The sequence below is a fragment of the Neoarius graeffei genome, chromosome 4 (genome assembly GCF_027579695.1).
Source record: "Neoarius graeffei isolate fNeoGra1 chromosome 4, fNeoGra1.pri, whole genome shotgun sequence".
Classification (NCBI taxonomy): domain Eukaryota; kingdom Metazoa; phylum Chordata; class Actinopteri; order Siluriformes; family Ariidae; genus Neoarius; species Neoarius graeffei.
Window position 1 is genome coordinate 17,474,065 of NC_083572.1, and position 19,537 is coordinate 17,493,601.

The 19,537-nt window shown below is 42.3% G+C and overlaps 1 protein-coding gene across 1 annotated transcript in view; it reads left to right on the plus strand.

The window, feature by feature from the left end:
* The first annotated feature begins 19,411 nt into the window (after window positions 1–19,411).
* The window catches only part of LOC132884905 (inactive rhomboid protein 2-like), a 102,621-nt gene continuing 102,495 nt past the window's right edge, over window positions 19,412–19,537 (plus strand). Inside the window, exon 1 of the mRNA XM_060918955.1 lies at window positions 19,412–19,461. The gene's annotated coding sequence lies outside the window, so the exon portion shown is untranslated. The remainder of the gene's footprint in view (window positions 19,462–19,537) is intronic.

Genomic DNA, 19,537 nt, shown 5'->3' on the forward strand with positions numbered 1-19,537 from the left:
CTCAGGATAGAGAGAGGTGGAAGTCATGTGCGCATGCAACTGGCTGAAAACAGCTTTCTTCGTCAACTTGGAGACGTACTGCAAATTACTCGTTGGCCTGTAGTTCTTTAATATCAAATCCAGGCCTACCTTCAGCAAAGGAATGACTAGAGCACATTTCCAGTCATCAGCAAAACTCCCCGTCTCGAGTGACAAATTAATTATCTTTGTTATAACTGGCAACAGGACATCAATACACTCAACCACCAGGGATGTCGGGATTGGATCGATGCTACACGTTTTCTTACTACATCCAGCAATCGGCTCCCTCACTTCCGTTTCCGTCAGTTTTGTGAAACTTGATAGCTCCACACCTGAATCTAAGCCAGTCTCACTAGTGGGAACGCTTGGCAGCCCAGCCAATGCAGTGTCCAGCTTAGAATGAATAGTGCTAATTTTCGCGACGAAGTAGGATCCCATCTGATTCGCAAACTGAATCTTGTCGTCAAACGGCGGGAAATTGAGCATGTCTGACCCTGATTCAAGAGTTTCTTAGAGGCCGCGAACAATTTGCGTTGATTAGAGCTGTTTTCCTCGATAAAATCATGACAAATAGAACTGCGCGCCTCATTCATCAGCTTGTTTGTTTTGTTCTTCTTAACTTTGTAATCAATCAAGTCTTCCAGTGAACCAGTCCTTCTCCATTTCCTTTCTGCTTTCCTCTTTTCTCGCCTCGCTGCCTTAATATCCTCTTGAACCATAGTACAAATGGTCTTGATCTGATCGCTTTAGTACGAAGCAGCGTGTGCCTGTCCAAGGCATCTGCTAAGGTAGTATTGTAACTTTCAACAAGTTTTATTAAGTGTGTCCGGGCTATTCTTGCAGAGATCAGAGTTCTTTAATTCATCCAGGAGTTGAAGCTTGTCAATAGAGTTAATCCTTCTATATGATACTTGATCTATTTTAGGAGAGGGTTTACCCAGTGCCAGATCACAAAGAACGGTGAAATGATCCGAAAACAAATAATCCACAATCGGTTTCAAAGAAAGCAACGAATCAACAAAGTGTGTAATAACAAAATCCAAAGTATGTTCAGACACATACGTAGGTTTGTCAAAATGTTGTTCTAGACCCATAGATGTCAAGAGATCAAGATGATGAGCCTCGTCTGGATCAGTAGGAACATTCACATGTATATTCAAATCACCAGTTGTCAGAAGCGGCTCAGTAAACATAACAGATTCCAAATACGAGGAGAATTCGTCAAAAAATACGCCAGTAGTCACAGGGTGAGCCGCAGAATACGGAGTGCGATATACAATAATCATTCTCAGTTTATTAGAGCCATAGTCCAGCATCCACTCAGAAAATTCAAATGATTTCCGTTCTCCGCCATCTGATTTCCTTACATCAATGCTTTTGTTAAACAGCAAAACTGTTCTACCTCCAATCCTGCTAGTTCGTGAATTATCAAGCAACTTGTACCCGGGGGGGGGTAATTTCACCCCTGAATTTTAACCCCTTTAATTAACGTTAAACATTAACATTAGCCAACGTGAGAGAGGCCTTCAGTTGCTTAGAAGTTACCCTGGGGTCCTTTGTGACCTCGCTGACTATTACACGCCTTGCTCTTGGAGTGATCTTTGTTGGTTGGTCACTCTTGGGGAGGGTAAAGATGGTCTTTAATTTCCTCCATTTGTACATAATCTGTCTGACTGTGGATTGGTGGAGTCCAAACTCTTTAGAGATGGTTTTGTAACCTTTTCCAGCCTGATGAGCATCAACAACGCTTTTTCTGAGGTCCTCAGAAATCTCCTTTGGTCGTGCCATGATACACTTCCATAAACATGTGTTGTGAAGATCAGACTTTGATAGATCCCTGTTCTTTAAATAAAACAGGGTGCCCACTCACACCTGATTGTCATCCCATTGATTGAAAACACCTGACTCTAATTTCACCTTCAAATTAACTGCTTATCCTAGAGGTTCACATACTTTTGCCACTCACAGATATGTAATATTGGATCATTTTCCCCAATAAATAAATGACCAGGTATAATATTTCTGTCTCATTTGTTTAACTGGGTTCTCTTTATCTACTTTTAGGACTTGGGTGAAAATCTGTTGTTTTAGGTCATATTTATGCAGAAATATAGAAAATTCTAAAGGGTTCACAAACTTTCAAGCACCACTGTAGATCTAGACCAGTTAAATGTTAAATTATCAGTCATCAATTTCTTAGGTCTAAAACAACCATACCATCTCATCTCATCTCATTATCTCTAGCCGCTTTATCCTGTTCTACAGGGTCGCAGGCAAGCTGGAGCCTATCCCAGCTGACTACGGGCGAAAGGCGGGGTACACCCTGGACAAGTCGCCAGGTCATCACAGGGCTGACACATAGACACAGACAACCATTCACACTCACGTTCACACCTACGGTCAATTTAGAGTCACCAGTTAACCTAACCTGCATGTCTTTGGACTGTGGGGGAAACCGGAGCACCCGGAGGAAACCCACGCGGACACGGGGAGAACATGCAAACTCCACACAGAAAGGCCCTCGCCGGCCACGGGGCTCGAACCCAGGACCTTCTTGCTGTGAGGCGACAGCGCTAACTAAAACAGAACTGAAACAATCAAATGTTCAAACACCCCTTAGCAGCCAAGCTCACAACAATTTGTGCTGTGTTTCAGTCCTAATGAGGTTATATCACCTTGACAGGTGCAGAGGTGGACAAAGTACCCAAGTTCATTACTTAAGTCAAAGTTCAGATCCCACTGGTCAAATGTTACTCCGATACAAGTGAAAGTTGTACAGTCAAATTTTTACTTACAGTACTGAAGTACTTGCTTTTAAAAATACTTTATTAAAAGTACATTTTCTGTCAACATGTTGTATTATTGCCACAGCGCTTACAAAACCTAATGCCTCTGAAGCAACCAACTGGATTTCCTGTTGTGCTCGTAAGTTTACATACCACGGGCGATTGCTCTAAGACAGGGGTGCCCACAATATTTTGATTCGCGAGCTGCTTTTAAAATGACCATGTTAATATGATCTACTCGGACTAGGTTGTTACCACTACTAGGCCTACTATGACTACTAGTACTGCTACTACTACTACTAGGCCTACTACTACTAATAATAATAATAACAATAATGACACTTGTTTTTGATTTATAAACATTCATATGCAATTTGTTTAATAATATGCAAACATGCATACAAAAAGGTGACTGAAATTTACATTCAAATTATGTTAAATGCATAAGCTTTGTACTCCTAAACGTATTTTTGTTCAAATCACTGTTAATTTTTATAAACCGCAAACTACTAATATGTAAACATGAAACAAGCCCACTGTAAAAAAAAAAAAAAAGGGCTATGTTTAGAAAAAAAAAGTTAAATGCATCCAGACAGGCATTGTAAACCCCAAAACATTTTTGTTCACATCAATTGACTTTTGTATAGCCTGCTAGACAGAGATTTGACATTTACAACAATTTTATATAAAAACATTTTTCCTTCTTTTATATCTTTTTCCTTCTTTCTTTTCTTTTTTACCGTGGAACTTAGCAACAGCACAACTTTAATACATAGCATACTGATGTAGGCCCTAAATCAGATCTTAATCCGATGATGATCGGCACTGGAGGGAGTCAGAGAGGGCTGCATAGTCCGGACAGTAGCTGCTGGTAGCGAGCCTCAAGTAGGCCTTGAGATGATCGTCGGACATACTGGAGCGGTATTTGGACTTAATGATCTTCATATGCGAAAAGGCCGACTCGCACAAATAAGTGGAGCCGAACAATGCGGTTAAGGAGGTGGCACATTGCCGCATGTTCGGGTACTTCGCCTCCGTGAGTAAATTCCAAAACGGCCCATGCGCCCTGGACTTCAACTCGATGTCAGACTGCAGCATCTCGTCTTCCACGGCAGACGTGTTCAGCTGAAACAGTGCCGCAACTTTTGAGGCGAGGGAATCCACCTCAGTATCTTCCCCGAATGGGTGGCACATGAATGTAGCTAGTGGCTCGAGCAAAGCAAAGTCTTGAAATCGCTTCTCAAACTCTGACTGGAGAATTTCAATCTGCTCAGTGTAGCGCGCACTGTTAAGTTGCGCAAACGCCCTCCCTTGCACTTCCAGCTCCGAGGCGAGGTTTCGGAAGTTTCCTAAATCACGGCGCTGCATCTTTGAAACCAGCAGTTTCATTTTCCTGGTTGTCATGGTAACCTAATGTAACAATTTTTTTGACGCAGCGCTTGGCTGACATTTCGCTTCAGGGAAAAAGCGAATTTGTTTACATGTAAAAATGACCACGACGTGTTTTTTTTTTTTTTTAATTTCATAACAAATATATTAATATTTACATATCAATCATGAGATCTACCATCCCTGCCTTCGAGATCGACCGGTCGATCGCGATCGACGTAGTGGGCACCCAGGCAAGACAACGAGGGAGGCTCAGCCTCCTCTAAAAATGACGAACATCGTGTAGGATGAATTGCGCTAGGCTTATGTTATAGCCGACCTTATAACATTGCTATTTCAGATCCAGAATCATAGAAATATATGTGCTCAACCCAACTACAGTGCGAAATCATTCCATTATAACTTTCCCCAGTTTGCCTAATGTGTGCGTGAGTTTTTCCCCCTCGTGACAGCGCGATGCAGCCCAGCCTCAGTGGACTTCAATGGCATTTGGGAGCTATGCGCTTTTCAGTCTCAAAATGCAAGACGATTATTGGACAAATACTGCGAAAACGCCCGCCCACGGACTCCCAGCCTCAGTGGACTTCAATGGCATTTGGGAGCTCTGCGCTTTTCAATCTCAAAATGCAAGACGGTTATTGGACAAATACTGCGAAAATGCCCGCCCACGGACTCCCAGCCTCACAGTGGGAGGGACATGGCAGTTTCCGCGAGGAGACCGGTGATTGGTGAAAGCGGACGGATATTTTCTTTGATTGACAGCTCGTTTCAAATATAGACAGGCAGCGGTGAATTTCAGTTCAGTCCCATGCAGATTCGCAAGTGCTGTGGTGTATTGTAAGAGATCAGCTTACATTTCAATTTCATTCATTACATACGGTTTCTACCAGCTTTTTTAGTTTGTATATATTTTCATTGTAAATAAAGTGTAAATATAGTGTTGTCAAGTTTGCTATCTTAGTTCCAGAAATTTCGTTTATTTGAGTGACTGAACTTGAACTTGAGGGGGCTAGTCAGCTAGCAAGAAAGCTGCGCACGGATGCCAAGCACTGCTGATTTAATTTTGGCGAAGCCATTTGCCAGTCTTCCTTCACTATAAAAAACAACCTATAGAATTTACCCAATTTATCTAAGGTAACAATTTGCATAGACTTTATTTGGGTAAATTTCAACCATTATTTTGAGTAAATACCACCTATATTCAACAGCTATAAATTACTCAAAGAAATAAGGTAAATATTGCCTACGATTTTCAATAAAAATTACTCAAAATTATTGAGTAGTAATAACACTAAATGTTTAGCCATTATTTATGTAATTAATAATTATTAATAATTATTAGCTACTATGACAAATTAACTATTTCCTATTCCAGGAAGGTTAGATTTACTTGAAGCTATTTTCAGACACAGCAGACGCCAGACAGTATTAAAGTCAACTTGTTTAATCAGTCACTCAAGTCTTAACATGCAACGTATCCAATATACTGTATTTAAACAATGTAAAACACAATGCACACATATATACACTCACCGGCCACTTTATTAGATACATGTGTACAACTGCTCGCTGACACAAATTTCTAGTCAGCTAAACACATGGCAGCAACTCGATGCATTTGGGCATGTAGAAATGGTCAAGAGTGGAGGGCACAGTGTAGATATAAAACAATAAAAGCTGTTACAAAAATAGAAAAAAAAAATACACCACACAACTGTTTTTCCCCTTAGAGAAGTTTGCACATGTATTCATACAAATGAGAATAACTAAGAACAATTTAAGAAAAATATGAACACCTGCAGCACTCACCCAACAGTGCGTTTTACCAATTATTCAAATTAAGCCACTGACACAACACAACACAAGCTCTGTGTGTGTGTGTGTGTGTGTGTGTGTGTTCAAAAAAGACAAGAGAAATCTGTTTGTGTGTAGCTTAACCTGAGTAAAAGCAGTTCACTCTCTCTCTGCTGTGCCAAAGGTAAAAACCTTCCAAAAAAAAACAGTTAGTGCCAAGATAAAAGTTTAAGAAAAGGTTATTCTTGTACATCTTTAGCACTCTCCCCCCCCAAGACAAGTTTAGACAGTATTCACATAAATCAGAATGTGGAGTGATGCTACATGTGTTCATATCTCTTAAATGGTTCTCTGTTCTGCCAGACATTCAGGTCAACTGACACACACACAACAAAAAAACAAAATAAATCCTGCTCAACTGTTTGCGTCCTTGTAAATGTTAATTCGCAATTAATTCCCTTCGAGACGCAGACTCGCTCCAGTCTCTTCTTCTGGGAGCACTGCATGCACGAGTGCTGTTTTCTGCTGAATCATGAGCACGGTACGAGCATGCTCCCATGAATCATTGCGCGTAGAATCGAGTAGGCTATATTTTAGTCATTTTAGGTAGTTATACCCTACCTATTGCGTTACATTATTTCCTGCCTAATATTTCTGCTTATTATTTAATCCATTTTCATCACTTCAATTGGGTGTAGTTTACTCATTTCTCACCATTAGAAGTTTATACTCTATATTAATAGGTAGCGCCTGTATGATCTACCCCTTGAAATCGATTACCTTTGCTTACCTATTTTTTTTTTGTGGAAAAAATAATCATTTTTTATCAGTAAAATATACAACCCCACAAAATCATTTTTTACAGTGTTTCGAGGAAAAAATTAAAATTAAAGAGCAGGGTAGACCAACGCCTCAAATTGACTTGGTGAAAAAGGTAGGGAATAATACTCATTCCTTTCAGCTCTCCTGGTACGAGAAAGTGAATTGGCTAACAGCAAGTGACCCACATCAACAACAGTAAATAGGCTACTTTAGTAATATGTCATGGATGGACCAAAAATATAGAATCTATTTAAAATGTTTATGCTGAGTATATTATATTGGAATATATATTTTTCTGGATATGAATTAAACACAGCTACAATTTGGAAAACGTTTTTAAACTAAAACACAGCCGAGAACATTTCACACTACAGACCTGGATTAAAAGTGAAGGGTTATCAAAATTGTCAATAAATCATTTCTCAGTCAAAATAAGTAAAATATAGGGAAAGTGTCATTGAATGAAATGTGTGGCACCCAGCTCTATGTTTGGCTCCCCAAGGTCAGTGCTTGTGCCTATTCCAGAACACTCTGCTGTTACTGCTGAGGTTCCTGACAAAGAGCTGCTTTCAATAATGATCAATTTTTAAACAACATGCCACATGCCACAATTTTAAAATATAAAATATTAAAATATACCCCCCCCCCCCCCCCCCCCAACATCATGTATATTGGACAGTAGGCTAATGGGCCAAAAGAACCTATTTCACAGTTTGTGACCCTGCCAACAATCAGCCAGATCAGAGGCAAGAGTATGGGCAAAATTGATGTGTTTTTTCTTTTAAAATCTGGAAATATCGTAACCGACCAGCCTCCCCTGTTTGAAAGACTACCAGCCGCCACTGTTACATACCCTGGCAGAATTTTTGCTTTCTTGGCCTTTTTTCAGAGAATATGAATGATAACACAAAAACTTTTTTCCCCACTCATGGCTAGTGGTTGGGTGAAGCCATTTATTGATAAACAACTGTGTTTTCTATTTTTAAATCATAATGACAACAAAAAACATCCAAATGACCCTGATCAAAAGTTTACATACCCCAGTTCTTAATACCGTGTATTGCCCCCTCTAACATCAATGACAGCCTCAAGTCTTTTGTGGTAGTTGTGGATGAGGCTCTTTATTTTCTCAGATGTTAAAGCTGCCCATTCTTCTTGGCAAAAAGCCTCCAGTTCCTGTAAATTCCTGGGCTGTCTCCAAATGTAACGTTTATGGTTGTGGCCAAAAAGTTCAATTTTGGTCTTATCACTCCAAATTACCTTGTTCCAGAAGTTTTGAGGCTTGTCTCTGTGCTGTTTGGCGTATTGTAGGCGAGATACTTTGTGGCATTTGTGCAGTAATGGCTTTCTTCTGGCGACTCGACCATGCAGCCCATTTTTCTTCAAGTGCCTCCTTATTGTGCATCTTGAAACAGCTACACCGCTAGTTTTCAGAGAGTCCTGTATTTCAGCTGATGTTATTTGTGGGTTTTTCTTTGCATCCCGAGCAATTTTCCTGGCAGTTGTGGCTGAAATTTTTGTTGGTCTACCTGACCGTAGTTTGGTTTTAACAGAGCCCCTGATTTTCCATTTGTTAATCACAGTTTGAACACTGCTGACTGGCATTATCAATTCCGTGGATATCTTTTTGTATCCCTTTCCTGTTTTATACAGTTCAACTACCTTTTCCCGTAGATCTGTTGACAATTCTTTTGCTTTCCCCATGACTCAGAATTCTGAAATGTCAGTAGCTGGATGAAAGATGCAAGAGTCTGTCTGGATCCCAGAAACTCACTCAGCTTTTATGCACACACTGATTACAAGCAAACAGATCACAGGTGAGGATGTTACCTTTAGTAGCCATTCAAACCCATTTGTGTCAACTTCTGTGCATGTTATCAAGCCAAAATCACCAGGGTATGTGAACTTTTGATCAGGGTCATTTGGGTAGTTTCTGTTGTCATTATGATTTAAAAAGAGAAAACACAGTTGTTTGACAATAAATGGTTTCACCCAACCACTAAGCATGAGTGGAAAAGATGTTTTTGTGTTATCATTTATATTCTCTGAAAAATGGTCAAAGAATCATAGATTCTGCCAGGGTATGTAAGCTTATGAGCACAGCTGTACTGACTAACTTGTAGAATAAACGCCTGGTAGAACATTACAAAATGAAGGGGGCGTCGTGCCATGGGTCCGGGGACCCGGGTTCGATTCCGGCCCGAGGTCATTTCCCGGTCCCTCCCCGTCTTTCTCTCCCGCTCATTTCCTGTCTCTACACTGTCCTATCCAATAAAGGTGAAAAAAGCCCCCAAAAAAAGAACATTACAAAATGAAACACAACTGAACTGGAAAAGAGCCATTGTCATTTTATTTTTAATTTTAACACTCATACCCACCCCCCCACAAAGCAGCATGGTCGTGTTCTGACACAGCTCTGCCAGTGTCAGAATCATCAATAAGATGCTAGCTAGTTTAGCTCTCTGGCTACTGTTAAAAAAAAAAAGTAGTAGCTATAGTAATTATGCAAGATCACAAAAGCTACAATGTTAACATTACCAAAGGCAGAAATGTGAATTCACAAAATGAACACACATGCTGTGCCATCATGGTGGTTTAACGTTAAGTTAGCTAGTCAGTGAAGCTTCACCTGACATGCTAGCAAACTCTTTTCAAACTCAAAATCATATTGGGTAGCTAACGCTACGAGAAAAGAAAGATTTCTACATTTGTTTATTTGGCAAGATTATGCTAAAACATATTTCTGAAAGGACTTCAGATAAGTTATTCATGTTAGCGTAACTCTGTTTTTACATGCTAACTAACAGTGTCCAAGTTAACTAGCTATGTGTAAACGTTAGCCGTGGACAAGGCTATGGCAACTTGGCGGGAAAATCCATAGAAAGTCATTTGACTAACCAGACTGCACAGCTATTGCAATGTTATCGCTAGCTCTAAAACTACAGACAACTTTATTACAAGCTTTCTCTTGGAATAAAACGTTGACAGACCTCAATATGCTTCCGCAGGTCAGACAGCAAGTTTTTGTAGGACGTGATGTTCGTTTTAGGCAAACAAAGCAAACATTTAAAACAAAACGACTCTATTCCTTTCAGAGAACTGAAACATGGGTTCTAGCTATAGCCATGAGTGTGTGCAGTCCCCTGAAGAACAGCTTCCTTCCATTCTGCCATCAACTGATCGTGTTTAAATAATGCTGTGGGGAAATCATTGAACTTGATTTTATACAGTCTATGGACGTGACGTGACCCTTGTGATTACTGATAGACTGTCTCAGTGTCACCTGCGTAAAAACCAATCACATTTTAGAAAAGAAAAGAAAAAAGCATCAACTTTCAAAGCTGCTTCATAGTAATGAGGACCTTGGTAGAAATGTAGTAGAGTGAAAAATATGATATGTCTTTCAAATGTAGTGAAATTAAAGTCATAAGTTGCCCCCCCAAAAAATACTCAAGTAAAGTACAGATACTCAAAAAATGTACTTAAGTACAGTACTCAAGTAAATGTACTTCGTTGCTGTCAAGCTATTGGGGGGGGGGGGGGGGGGGGGCACACAGTCCATTTATTATTCTTACAGCTTGTGGGAAGAAGCTGTTTAGTATCCTGCTGGTTCCTCCCTCCTACCATCTGGGAAGAGACAATGAGGTGGGGAAAGTCCTTAATGATGGAGACAGCCCTGCAAGTGCAGCACTTCTGGTAGATCTCCACCAGGGAAGGGAAAGGGGCACCAATGATCCTGTTTAGCTGCTTCTTCTTGTCGTAGCTCCCAAACCAGGAAGTGAGGCTGTATGTTAAGATGCTCATAATGGTGCACCTGTAGAAGGTGGTGGTGAGGGAAGAAGAAGCCCTTGTCACATGTACACTCAAGGACAGCAAATTCCTCCTCTGTATTTAACCCATCTGAAGCAGTGAATACATGCACATACGCATACCTAGAGCAGGGGGCAGCTATATACTACAGTGCCCAGGGAGCAAGTGGGGGTTAGGTCGAGAGAGGACCAGCAAAGATGAAACTCATGTGGCAGCGGAACCTCTCGAATTCTTGATAAAGATCGGCGGCATCCTGGGTTGATCAAACTGCGTAGTCATGACTGCGTGTACTGTTCTTGACAGACTTCTGACACCGTGTAATATACTCATTTTGCGTATGTTGAGCGTAACACAGTAACAAGGCCAGTGTTGCACAAGACTTATATTTTACTGCTTCCTTGGCGCGCACACATATAGAGCAGTACAGGGTGCAGAGAATGATACACAGGTAGGCAGCTACAGAAGCCCAAAGGCAAACATGAACTCTCAACAACAATACATTACAGGTGCCTTGCTCAAGGGCACTTCAGCCATTCCTGCTGGTCCAGGGAATCGAACCAGTGACCTTTTAGTCCCAAAGCCGCTTCTCTAACCTTTAGGCCACCCCAGTAAACAGTGGGGAGACCTGCTTTTCTGAGTCTCTGGAGGGGGTGGAGCTGCTGTTGTGTTGGTAGTCCAGGTCAGGTCATCAGCTAAGTGAATTCCCAGGAACTTCACACTGCTGACCCTCTCCACAGCAGCACTGTTGATTTGCAGCGGTGTCTGATGGTGTTTGCCAGCCCTCCTGAAGTCAGTCACCATCTCCTTTGTCTTGTCCACATTGAGGATGAGGTTGTGAGTTCTGCTTAAATGTAGCATTGAGAGTGAGAGGGGTTGGTTGGTTGGTCATTCATTCATTCATTCATTCATTCATTTATTTAAAAGGACAGACTTCCTGAGAAACCGATTCTTACAAAAGTAGTTTTGGCCCAATCCCCAAAAACAGTTACCAATGAAAATCATTGATGCAACATGGCACAAACTGTTGTGGAAGTTTGTTTAAAGCACTATCCTCAACTGCATAAAGACCATGATCACCAATCAGTAATAGTGCCTTATTATTATTTTTTTACAGCTCTTTTTATTGGGGTTTTCAGAACATATTTACCAAAACAAACATGTAAACATAAAGAAAAAAGAAAAGAAGAGGGAGGAGAAAGACAAATATGATGTCCAAAAAATTGGTTTTTGGTGACCCCTAATTAGACGAGGCTAGTTTGCAGGAAGAGTAAATGTACTGTGATTGAAGCACTCTGAAGGGCTGCCAGATCTTGTAGAATTTATCCTCACACCCTCCCAGTGAGTGTTTAATTTTTTTCTTAATGCAAATGCTAGGGCGGCACGGTGGTGTAGTGGTTAGCGCTGTTGCCTCACAGCAAGAAGGTCCTGGGTTTGAGCCCCGTGGCCGGCGAGGGCCTTTCTGTGCGGAGTTTGCATGTTCTCCCCGTGTCCGCGTGGGTTTCCTCCAGGTGCTCCGGTTTCCCCCACAGTCCAAAGACATGCAGGTTAGGTTAACTGGTGACTCTAAATTGACCGTAGGTGTGAATGTGAATGGTTGTCTGTGTCTATGTGTCAGCCCTGTGATGACCTGGCGACTTGTCCAGGGTGTACCCTGCCTTTCGCCCGTAGTCAGCTGGGATAGGCTCCAGCTTGCCTGCGACCCTGTAGAAGGATAAAGCGGCTAGAGATAATGAGATGAGAATGCAAATGCTGAATAACATCTTTCATAAGAGCAGAGTGAGTGTGGGCCCTGTGCCCGCTTCCAGTTTAATTATATCAGCCTGCATTCTAGAAGGGTTATAAAGAATTTCATGCTATGTTGAAAGCTGGTTAGCATGAGATCTGAACTCTTGGCTCCAAAAAATTCCATCAATGGATTAGGATCAATAGGTTTACCCATGGTGTCTGACATTGATTCAAAAATGGTTTGCCAATAAGGTACGATTCTTGGACACTGCCAGAACATAATATGGGCTAATGAAGCAGGCGGCAGTCCACAGCCATCACGTGCAGGATTCGCACCCGGATACGTTTTACAGAGTTTTTTCTTTGACCTACAGTGTTGCTTGAATGTTTGTGAACCCTTTAGAATTTTCTATATTTCTGTATAAATATGACCTAAAACATCAGATTATCACACAAGTCCTAAAAGTAGATAAAGAGAACCCAGTTAAACAAATGAGACAAAAAGATTATACTTGGTCATTTATTTATTGAGGAAAATGAAACTTTCAAGCACCACTGTATGTAAGAAGTGTGAAACTTTGAACTGTCAGAACCCATGTCTAGCACAGACTGAAGATGAATGTACTGGCATTTAGGCCTCCATCCACAGCTCCTCTGTCATGGCTACACCTAGATCATCTGCCCAGGCTGTCTTAAGATAATGTAAGGAGGTGGTATGGTCTAAACATGAAAGTTTGTTATAAATAATGGAAATGCCACTCTTGGTCAAGGGATTAGCCAGGAAGATGAATAGTACCTTATTAAATGGTAGTTTACTCCAGACCCCTCTTGCTCTGCTAAGTGTATTATAGTGTAATTTTAGTTACCAACCAATTTATCATTTTTAGGAAAATCTTGATATTCATCCAGTGCCATCCCTACATTCTTGGTTTAAAAGACATGGTGGCATAGTTGGCTTTTACTTGGGATCCATGGGTGTTTCTCAATTTCAAGAAAGGGTTCTGATCTGGCTGCATTTCAAGAACGCCATGTCATCAAATCCCACCGAAGGACTGTTCCAGTGTCAAGGGCTGCATCCAAATACGCATACTTCCAAACTATTAATACACAAAAAGCAGTACGTAGGGTGTCTGAATACTCATTGCACATTTATTAGTAGTCGAACAGTACCTGGATGATCTACTTAATCCGTAGTATACAAACGTAGTACACTGTGCTATCCCATAATTCAGTTGGAGCCTCTGAATAACCAACGAAGATGATGAATTCAAGTCAGGAAAACGTTTTTGCTGTTGCAGAGAGATTTTTTTCGCGGCATACATGGGTATACGTCATCTGGGTCAGAGGACGGGTAAGATGGCAGCGGAGTGTGTCTGAATTGTGTCCTTGCTAGTCGTTTGTATACTTTGTAGAACGTACTACAATTATGGTTAGGTTGCAGGTACTTAACCATTCTTCATACAAACTGAAAATTCAGATACAGCCGAGGATCTTGACATTTTTCTTTAACAGAGACTATAATAGAGCGGCAGCTACAATTATCGACACCTTTTCAGATTTACCAATAAAAAACAATTTTACAAAGGTGAGTTTCAGTTACAAGAGTTATTACTGGTGAATTAAATTAACCGGAAGACTCTCCTCATCCTTTGAGCTTGTCGTCTGATGACACAGCTCGGTACCTGAGATGGAATTTTTTTTTTTTTAAGCACAATCATCTATTTGAGGAAAACCCGGACGTTATCATCACATGGTGGAATGATCATGGACATGTTTTTACATATCAAATTCACAGATATTTCATGATATCCTTGTCAAAACCTACTTTGTTTCTTATGCTTTCATTTGACAGTCGCCATTTTGTATCTAAATGTGCGTTTGAGAAGTCACGTGAGGTGTCGATAATAGTGGTCGCTTTCACCAGTGTCCACCATTATCGACACCCTGTGGAATTCAGTGACATTTGCAACTGTTATGGATTGATTTTTTGTGTAACATTGTTGGAGTAGATGAAGTACTTTAAAAAAAAAAGTACTGTGATTTCTAATAATTTTTTTTCTGATTCATAACAGAATGGAATGTTTATAGAGTATTTGGAATCCTATTGCAATAAATAGAATTAGACCAGAATTAAATTCCTTGCATATAAAAAAAAAGACATGCTTGAAATATTCAGATTTTTCTATTCCATTCTGAAAATTTTTTTTTGCCGTTTGTTGTAAATATTGACCACATATTACAATATCAGTAGACATTTTATATTTTGGTTGGAGGAATGACATGCGGTTACAGTGTCAATTGCCTGTTGACATTTATTGGTAAACTACAAAACTATTCATCCATCCATTATCTGTAGCCGCTTATCCTGTTCTGCAGGGTCGCAGGCAAGCTGTAGCCTATCCCAGTTGACTATGGGCGAAGGCGGGGTAGGACAAGTCTCTAGGTTATTACAAGGTTGACACAGAGACAAACAACCATTCACACCTACGGTCAGTTTAAAGCCACCAGTTAACCTAACCTGCATGTCTTTGGACTGTGGGGGAAACCAGAGCACCCAGAGGAAACCCACGCAGACATGGGGAGAACATGAAAACTCCACACAGAAAGGCCCTCACCGTCTTCTGGGTTCAAATACAGGACCTTCTTGCTGTGACGCAACAGTGCGAACCACTACACCACTGTGCCACCCCTACAGAACTAGAAATTAATACAAACAACAATGAGCGATTAACAAAATGTGATCTACAAAAATACTTAGAAAGTGGAACAAAAAGATTTGACACAGGTTAAACATTCAGTTCATTTGTTTATAAACATTAGAATTACTTCTTCATTTACGTAAGCACCGACATCGAGATATTTATATGAAAGATATTTTCTACTAAATACAAGTCTGTGTAAAACACATTTTATGTAAAAACTATGTTTTGTTAACAATACCACATACCAATTATTTTTTAAATAAATAATCATCTGGGTGTCGATAATTGTGGAACAGTGTCACGTGATCTGATACACTAAGTAATCAGGAATCAACTCTTTCAGTGGACGTTTGAGTAATTATTCATACACAATTCACATATTGAAAGTCTTTTCTACTTTTGCAACGGCCAAAAGATCGTTAAGGTGTCGATAATTGTGGCCGCTGCTCTAGCACTGGAATTGATAAAGGAGCTACGCAGAACCTTTAGTTTTAAATACATTTCTGAGTGGATAGTCTCTCCATCCTTGACTCTTGTATGCTGCATAAATGGGAATAAACAAATATATTTTTGAGAGTTAAAATCAACCGCAAAGTTGGCGTTCGAGCTGCCCTGCTGAGCCAGCCAGCCCTGAGCGCGTGACATCACAGCAGGAACCGGTTTTTAAATAATCAGATGAACTGAGACAATCACATTCTGAAGCAAATTAAATAATCTTATACTGATAACTTAAACACACAATACAAGTTACATGTATTAATCTCAATGTAGGTAAACAACGTGTTGTTTTGTATCCAAATGAGAGTCGGAGCTTACCCGTCTGTGTTCTTGCTTCTTGAAGGCCGAGCTTGTGGCCGATTGTTTCAAAACAATCTGACTTTCAGTTGTTCGTTCAGTTCTCTGTTCATTCACTTCTTCCACGTAAGGGCGAGATGGCAACAATATCCAGCGGAGAAATCAGATGGCTTGTCCACTCGTTCTCCATTTTCTCCATACTGAGTACTCCGCCATTACTGCTCGGCTCAGGCAATTACTAAAACCTGGGCTGGAACGGGACATCACCAGTTTTAGCAACAACTGCAGGGAGGTCACTGCCCGAGCGATAATATGTCACGTCCCGTTCCATCCCGGGTTTTACCAACAACCCTTGGCTCACTCCGGGAGAACTGGTGCAACTGAACTTACTTTCCTTTTCTTGTAGTTTTATTTAATTGTTGGTACTGCACCCTCTTTCAATACGGGCTTATAGCCAACACTCCTCAACAGATCAGAGGTCTCATATGAGTCTTCAGTAAAATGTTCAGAGGAGAGACCACTTCGTCGGCACCCAATGTGCCTGTGAACAACTTGCAAAACACGTCCAAATCTTTGCAGTTTGAACATTCTTGGGCCATGAATGCAACGTAAATCCACCTTCTGTTGTGTTGCTGGCACATCTACGTGGCATGGAGGATCGGAGTTGCAGTCAGCTCTGTGTTTTCGTATAGTAGAAATGGCGATGAGACCGATAGACTTCCTGCTGTGATGTCACGGACGTCAAGGTCATTCATTCAGACCGCTACCTATATGAATCAATTTAATTGTAAAAATTACTATATTAGATTTATTGTTAACGCTTAAAGGTCATAGGCAAGGGTCGGAGGTGGAACGTAGAATATCAACTTTATTTTCTAGAAGAACGACCCAAAAAGCAAATTCAGTCTTCCTAGTGTCTAATTTGCACCCTAAAATTGAATAAAACTGTTAAAATATACTGGTTTGAGCAAGTTCCGAAGGTTTGTTTACATCTCACTTACCACCACACTCACCATCTCACTTTTACCACCAGGGGGGCAGTCGTCGTGACGTCATTCAAGACAAACAGACTGGGAGCAGTTCTGTGTTTACTTGCAAACTGAGCACACGTGTACGGACTTTGGTTGTGAGAGGTTGCATAAAATGTCTGAAAGCGATAGTGATTTTGAAGTAGGAACTCTCCAAATTGAAGATTGAGAGGTGAAACCATATATGTATGAACCTATGGCTGTTGCAAAGCAATCGGTGAATGTGGCTCACTGGTTTGACCGTGCGGCCTCAGAATCGGACAGCGACTCGGCCAACTCTGATCGCGGTGACCCCGGATCTCAACAAGACTTGTGCCCAAACGGTTTATCTTGGTAGTTATGATAAATTCCTACTTTTGTCATAATACTAAATAAGAGCCCTTTTGAAGAATAATTAAACCGCCCTCCCTAGTGGATATAGGTAACGATTACTTGACAGTGTGCCGATAGGCCACATTAGCCTGCCATCCGCAGCATTTCCCGGTGTCAATATATTGGGCCTGACATCTCATCTCGTCTATCAATTATTTTTTTTTCAACTACCGAGCATTTAAATGAAAATAACTAGAGCCCAGAGGTTTAAGCTGTGACACGTGGAAAGTGGGGTGAATACGTCGCATGGTGAGTGCTAATGCCAGTCTGATGGAACATGGATTGATTACCTTGCTGACGAGGAAGGGTCCTAGGTATCTGGGTGCCAGCTTGCGGGAGACAGTTCTGAGTGGCAGATGGTGCATGGAGAACATGACTCGCTGCCCCACCCGGTAGGTGGGTGCCTTAGAGCAGCGTTTGTCTGCCTGCTTCTTGGATGCGAGGGTGGAGCGAATGAGTCTTCTCCAGGCCAATGCCCACATCCTCCTGCAGCGGTGTATGAAGGTCTGGGCTGAGGGTATGGCGACGACCTCCTCTTGGGTGGGGAAGAGTGGTGGTTGGTAACCTAGGGAGCACTGGAAGGGTGAGAGACCTGTGGCAGATGAAGGGAGAGTGTTGTGAGCGTACTTGACCCAAGGTAAGTACTTACTCCAAGAACTGGCATCCCTGGACACCATGCACCTGAGTGCCACCTCCAAATCTTGATTCGCCTGTTCCGCCTGGCCGTTGGTTTGAGGATGGAACCCTGAGGAGAGACTACAGGAGGCCCCAATGAGTTTGCAGAAGGCCCTCCAGAACTGCGCAGTGAACTGAGGACCCCGGTCAGAGATGATATCAGTGGGGAGTCCTTGTAGGTGGAAAACGTGAAGGATGAGTAATTCGGCGGTTTCTTTAGCTGCGGGAAGGTCGGGCAGAGGGATGAAATGGACTGTCTTGGAGAAATGGTCAATAACTGAGGATGCATGTGTTGCCACCTGAGTTGGGGAGTCCTGTGATGAAGTCCAGGGCGATGTGAGACCAGGGTCGATGAGGAATTGGGAAGGGTCTTAGCAGGCCAACAGGGGGGTCGATTGGCGGTCTTGTTCCGGGCACATGTGTCGCAGGCTTCTACAAACTCCTGGACGTCTTCCTTGATGGATGGCCACCAGAAGCGCTGTTGGGTGAGTGCCAGGGTTCGAGCAGCTCCTGGGTGACAAGCCAACTTGGAGCCATGACCCCACTGCAGCACCTGGGTTCGCACAGAACAGGGAACAAGCAGATGGTTAGGTGGTATGTTGCTTGAATTACCTTCTCCAGGGTCCTGCTCCAGGGCCTTCTGCACCAATGTCTCTACCTCAAGTAGGGCGGCCCCCACCAGACAGCGTGGAGGGAGGATAGTTTCGGGCATACTAGACTCCTCCTGGCGGGCAGAGAATATCCTGGATAGGGCGTCGGGTTTGCTGTTCTTGGAGCCTGGGCGGTAGGAGAGCATGAATCGGAACCGGGAGAAGAAGAGAGACCATAGGGCTTGTCGTGAATTAAGATGCTTGGCGGACTTGAGGTATTCTAGGTTTTTGTGGTCAGTCCAGACAAGGAAGGGGAGCTCTGACCCCTCAAGCCAGTGCCTCCACTCCTCCAGGGCTAGCTTGACGGCCAACAGCTCTCTGTCACCGATGTCATAAGCCTATCCCAGCTGATTATGGGCGAAAGGCGGGGTACACCCTGGACAAGTCGCCAGGTCATCACAGGACTGACACATAGACACAGACAACCATTCACACTCACATTCACACCTACGGTCAATTTAGAGTCACCAGTTAACCTAACCTGCATGTCTTTGGACTGTGGGGGAAACCAGAGCACCCGGAAGAAACCCACGCGGACACAGGGAGAACATGCAAACTCTGCACAGAAAGGCCCTCACCAGCCACGGGGCTCCAACCCGGACCTTCTTGCTGTGAGGCGACAGCGTTAACCACCGTGCCGCCGGTTAGGTTAACTGGTGGCTCTAAATTGACCGTAGGTGTGAATGTGAGTGTGAATGGTTGTCTATGTGTCAGCCCTGTGATGACCTGGCGACTTGTCCAGGGTGTACCCCGCCTTTCGCCCGTAGTCAGCTGGGATAGGCTCCAGCTTGCCTGTGACCCTGTAGAACAGGATAAAGCTGCTAGAGATAATGAGATGTTGTGTCGCAGCCCAGTGAGATACTGGCTTTTGTGTTGTGTGGAGTCGAAGAAGGTGAGTTTAGACATTTATGGCATGTTTGGCCTTCCATATTCGTGGGTCGCTCCCTTTTGGCAACCGAAAACGACTT